Source organism: Silene latifolia, unplaced genomic scaffold, assembly GCF_048544455.1.
Source record: "Silene latifolia isolate original U9 population unplaced genomic scaffold, ASM4854445v1 scaffold_547, whole genome shotgun sequence".
Taxonomy (NCBI): Eukaryota; Viridiplantae; Streptophyta; class Magnoliopsida; order Caryophyllales; family Caryophyllaceae; genus Silene; species Silene latifolia.
This window is the reverse complement of record NW_027413458.1, coordinates 25,236-31,235: the sequence shown is the minus strand read 5'-3', so window position 1 is coordinate 31,235 and position 6,000 is coordinate 25,236.

Genomic DNA, 6,000 nt, shown 5'->3' with positions numbered 1-6,000 from the left:
TTCCTGAAATGAGCTCGGACGCGTGATTGAAAAACAGGGAGAAAAAGAAACAGGGTCCGGTACGACCTTCCGAACGGCTGAAATTGAAGTGTATAAATACACGGTTTTTCGGGATTCCGGCGTCCCGCAACAAAATTCTCCGGAAATAACATAGAAATTTCCTCGGGTCAGATAAAGCGGCCACGCAAAGTTTGATCACCAACGGAAGACATTTGGGGGTGTCGGTGTGCCACAAATCAGCATTGAACGAAACTCGGATTATCGTGAAAAATGTGTTAAATCTCGTTATTTGAGGCTGAAATCGAACAGGTTAATTCCTGAATAGAGCTCGGACGCGTGATTGAAAAAACAGGGAGACAAAGAAACGGGGTCCTCGACCTTCCGAACGGCGAAAATTGAAGTGTATAATACACGGTTTTTCGGGATTCCAAGGTCCCTAACAAAATTCTCCGAAAATCACATAGAAAGTTCCTCGGGTCGATAAAGCGGCCACGCAAAGTTTGAGCACCAACGGAAGACATTTGGGGGTGCTTGCGGTGTGCCACAAACCAAGATTCGCAAAAACTCGGATTATCGTGAAAAATGTGTTAATGCTCGTTATTTGAGGTGAAATCGAACGGTTAATTCCTGAAATGAGCTCGGACGCGTGATTGAAAAACAGGAGAAAAAGAAACAGGTCCCATTTACGACCTTCCGAACGGGTGAAATTGAAGTGTATAATACACGGTTTTTCGGGATTCCAAGGTCCCGGAACAAAATTCTCCGGAAATCACATAGAAAGTTCTTCGGGTCAGATAAAGCGGCCACGCAAAGTTTGAGCACCAACGGAAGACATTTGGGGATGCCGGTGTACCACAAACCAAGATTCGCCGAAACTCGGATTATCGTGAAAAATGTGTTAATGCTCGTTATTTGAGGCTGAAATCGAACGAGTTAATTCTGAAATGAGCTCGGACGCGTGATTGAAAAACAGGGAGAAAAAGAAACAGGGTCCGGTACGACCTTCCGAACGGCTGAAATTGAAGTGTATAATACACGGTTTTTCGGGATTCCAAGGTCCCGGAACAAAATTCTCCGGAAATCACATAGAAAGTTCTTCGGGTCAGATAAAGCGGCCACGCAAAGTTTGAGCACCAACGGAAGACATTTGGGGGTGCCGGTGTGCCACAAACCAGTATTCGCCGAAACTCGGATTATCGTGAAAAATGTGTTAAAGCTCGTTATTTGAGGCTGAAATCGAACAAGTTAATTCCTGAAATGAGCTCGTACGCGTGATTGAAAAACAGGGAGACAAAGAAACAGGGTCCGGTACGACCTTCCGAACGGCTGAAATTGAAGTGTATAATACACGGTTTTTCGGGATTCCAGGGTCCCGGAACAAAATTCTCCGGAAATCACATAGAAAGTTCTTCGGGTCAGATAAAGCGTCCACGCAAAGTTTGAGCACCAACGGAAGACATTTGGGGTTTCCGGTGTGCCACAAACCAGCATTCAACGAAACTCGGATTATCGTGAAAAATGTGTTAAAGCTCGTTATTTGAGGCTGAAATCGAACAGGTTAATTCCTGAAATGAGCTCGGACGCGTGATTGAAAAACAGGGAGACAAAGAAACAGGGTCCTGTTTACCTTCCGAACGGTGAAATTGAAGTGTATAATACACGGTTTTTCGGGATTCAAGGGTCCCGGAACAAAATTCTCCGGAAATCACATAGAAAGTTCTTCGGGTCAGATAAAGCGTCCACGCAAAGTTTGAGCACCAACGGAAGACATTTGGGGGTGCCGGTGTGCCACAAACCAGTATTCGCCGAAACTCGGATTATCGTGAAAAATGTGTTAATGCTCGTTATTTGAGGCTGAAATCGAACAGGTTAATTCCTGAAATGAGCTCGTACGCGTGATTGAAAAACAGGAGAAAAAAGAAACGAGGTCCTAGTCGACCTTCCGAACGGCTTAAATTGAAGTGTATAATACACGGTTTTTCGGGATTCCGGGGTCCCGGAACAAAATTCTCCGGAAATCACATAGAAAGTTCCTAGGGTCATATAAAGCGGCCACGCAAAGTTTGAGCACCAACGGAAGACATTTGGGGGTGCCGGTGTGCCAGAAACCAGCATTCGCCGAAACTCGGATTATCGTAAAAATGTGTTAAAGCTCGTTATTTGAGGCTGAAATCGAACAGGTTAATTTCTGAAATGAGCTCGGACGCGTTATTTAAAAACAGGGAGAAAAAGAAACAGGGTCCGGTACGACCTTCCGAAAGGCTGAAATTGAAGTGTATAAATACACGGTTTTTCGGGATTCCGGGGTCCCGCAACAAAATTCTCCGAAAATCACATAGAAAGTTCCTCGGGTCAGATAAAGCGGCCACGCAAAGTTTGAGCACCAACGGAAGACATTTGGGGGTGCCGGTGTGCCACAAACCAGCATTCGCCGAAACTCGGATTATCGTGAAAAATGTGTTAAAACTCGTTATTTGAGGCTGAAATCGAACAGGTTAATTTCTTAAATGAGCTCGGACGCGTGATTGAAAAGCAGGGAGAAAAAGAAACAGGGTCCGGTACGACCTTCCGAACGGCTGAAATTGAATGTATAATACACGGTTTTTCGGGATTCCGGGGTCCCGGAACAAAATTCTTCGGAAATCACATAGAAAGTTCCTCTGGTCAGATAAAGCGGCCACGCAAAGTTTGAGCACCAACGGAATACATTTGGGGGTGCCGGTGTGCCACAAACCAGCATTCGCCGAAACTCGTGAAAAATGTGTTAAAGCTCGTTATTTGAGGCTGAAATCGAACAGGTTAATTTCTGAAATGAGCTCGGACGCGTGATTAAAAAACAGGGAGAAAAAGAAACAGGGTCCGGTACGACCTTCCGAACGGCTGAAATTGAAGTGTATAAATACACGGTTTTTTGGGATTCCGGCGTCCCGCAACAAAATTCTCCGGAAATAACATAGAAATTTCCTCGGGTCAGATAAAGCGGCCACGCAAAGTTTGATCATCAACGGAAGACATTTGGGGGTGTCGGTGTGCCACAAACCAGCATTCAACGAAACTCGGATTATCGTGAAAAATGTGTTAAATCTCGTTATTTGAGGCTGAAATCGAACAGGTTAATTCCTGAAATGAGCTCGGACGCGTGATTGAAAAACAGGGAGACAAAGAAACAGGGTCCGGTACGACCTTCCGAACGGCTGAAATTGAAGTGTATAATACACGGTTTTTCGGGATTCCAAGGTCCCGGAACAAAATTCTCCGGAAATCACATAGAAAGTTCTTCGGGTCAGATAAAGCGGCCACGCAAAATTTGAGCCCCAACGGAAGACATTTGGGGGTGCCGGTGTGCCACAAACCAGTATTCGCCGAAACTCGGATTATCGTGAAAAATGTGTTAAAGCTCGTTATTTGAGGCTGAAATCGAACAAGTTAATTCCTGAAATGAGCTCGGACGCGTGATTGAAAAACAGGGAGAAAAAGAAACAGGGTCCGGTACGACCTTCCGAACGGGTGAAATTGAAATGTATAATACACGGTTTTTCGGGATTCCGGGGTCCCGGAACAAAATTCTCCGGAAATCACATAGAAAGGTCCTCGGGTCAGATAAAGCGGCCACGCAAAGTTTGAGCACCAACGGAAGACATTTGGGGGTGTCGGTGTGCCACAAACCAGCATTCGCCGAAACTCGGATTATCGTGAAAAATGTGTTGAAGCTCGTTATTTGAGGCTGAAATCGAACAGGTTAATTTCTGAAATGAGCTCGGACGCGTGATTTAAAAACAGAGGGAAAAAGAAACAGGGTCCGGTACGACCTTCCGAACGGCTGAAATTGAAGTGTATAATACACGGTTTTTCGGGATTCCGGGGTCCCGGAACAAAATTCTCCGGAAATCAAATAGAAAGTTCCTCGGGTCATATAAAGCGGCCACGCAAAGTTTGACCACCAACGGAAGACATTTGGGGGTGCCGGTGTGCCAGAAACCAGCATTCGCCAAAACTCGGATTATCGTAAAAATGTGTTAAAGCTCGTTATTTGAGGCTGAAATCGAACAGGTTAATTCCTGAAATGAGCTCGGACGCGTTATTGAAAAACAGGGAGAAAAAGAAACAGGGTCCGGTACGACCTCCCGAACGGCTGAAATTGAAGTGTAAAAATACACGGTTTTTCGGGATTCCGGGGTCCCGCAACAAAATTCTCCGGAAATCACATAGAAAGTTCCTCGGGTCAGATAAAGCGGCCACGCAAAGTTTGAGCACCAACGGAAGACATTTGGGGGTGCCGGTGTGCCATAAACCAGCATTCGCCGAAACTCGGATTATCGTGAAAAATGTGTTAAAGCTCGTTATTTGAGGCTGAAAACGAACAGGTTAATTTCTGAAATGAGCTCGGACGCGTGATTGAAAAACAGGGGGAAAAAGAAACAGGGTCCGGTACGACCTTCCGAACGGCTGAAATTGAAGTGTATAATACACGGTTTTTCGGGATTCCGGGGTCCCGGAACAAAATTCTCCGGAAATCATATAGAAAGTTCCTCGGGTCATATAAAGCGGCCACGCAAAGTTTGAGCACCAACGGAAGACATTTGGGGGTGCCGGTGTGCCGAAACCAAAGATTCGCCAAAACTCGGATTATCGTAAAAATGTGTTAAAGCTCGTTATTTGAGGTCAAATCGAACAGGTTGATTCCTGAAATGAGCTCGGACGCGTTATTGAAAAACGGGGAGAAAAAGAAACGGGTCCGTTTACGACCTCCCGAACATTTGAAATTGAAGTGTAAAAATACACGGTTTTTCGGGATTCCGGTCCCGGAACAAAATTCTCCGGAAATCACATAGAAAGTTCCTCGGGTCTGATAAAGCGGCCACGCAAAGTTTGAGCACCAACGGAAGACATTTGGGGGTGCCGGTGTGCCATAAACCAGCATTCGCCGAAACTCGGATTATCGTGAAAAATGTGTTAAAGCTCGTTATTTGAGGCTGATATCGAACAGGTTAATTTCTTAAATGAGCTCGGACGCGTGATTGAAAAACATGGAGAAAAAGAAACAGGGTCCGGTACGACCTTCCGAACGGCTGAAATTCAATGTATAATACACGGTTTTTCGGGATTCCGGGGTCTTGGAACAAAATTCTTCGGAAATCACATAGAAAGTTCCTCTGGTCAGATAAAGCGGCCACGCAAAGTTTGAGCACCAACGGAAGACATTTGGGGGTGCCGGTGTGCCACAAACCAGCATTCACCGAAACTCGTGAAAAATGTGTTAAAGCTCGTTATTTGAGGCTGAAATCGAACAGGTTAATTTCTCAAATGAGCTCGGACGCGTGATTGAAAAACAGGGAGAAAAAGAAACAGGGTCCGGTACGACCTTCCGAACGGCTGAAATTGAAGTGTATAAATACACGGTTTTTCGGGATTCCGGCGTCCCGCAACAAAATTCTCCGGAAATAACATAGAAATTTCCTCGGGTGAGATAAAGCGGCCACGCAATGTTTGATCACCAACGGAAGAAATTTGGGGGTGTCGGTGTGCCACAAACCAGCATTCAACGAAACTCGGATTATCGTGAAAAATGTGTTAAAGCTCGTTATTTGAGGCTGAAATCGAACAGGTTAATTCCTGAAATGAGCTTGGACGCGTGATTGAAAAACAGGGATACAAAGAAACGGGTCCTATTTACTTTCCGAACGGCTGAAATTGACGTGTATAATAAACGGTTTTCGGGATTCACTGGGTCCCGAACAAAATTCTCCGAAAATCACATAGAAAGTTCCTCGGGTCGATAAAGCGGCCACGCAAAGTTTGAGCACCAACGGAAGACATTTGGGGGTGCTTGGTGTGCCACAAACCAGCATTCACCGAAACTCGTGAAAAATGTGTTAAAGCTCGTTATTTGAGGCTGAAATCGAACAGGTTAATTTCTCAAATGAGCTCGGACGCGTGATTGAAAAACAGGGAGAAAAAGAAACGAGGGTCCGTCTGACCTTCCGAACGGTGAAAATTGAA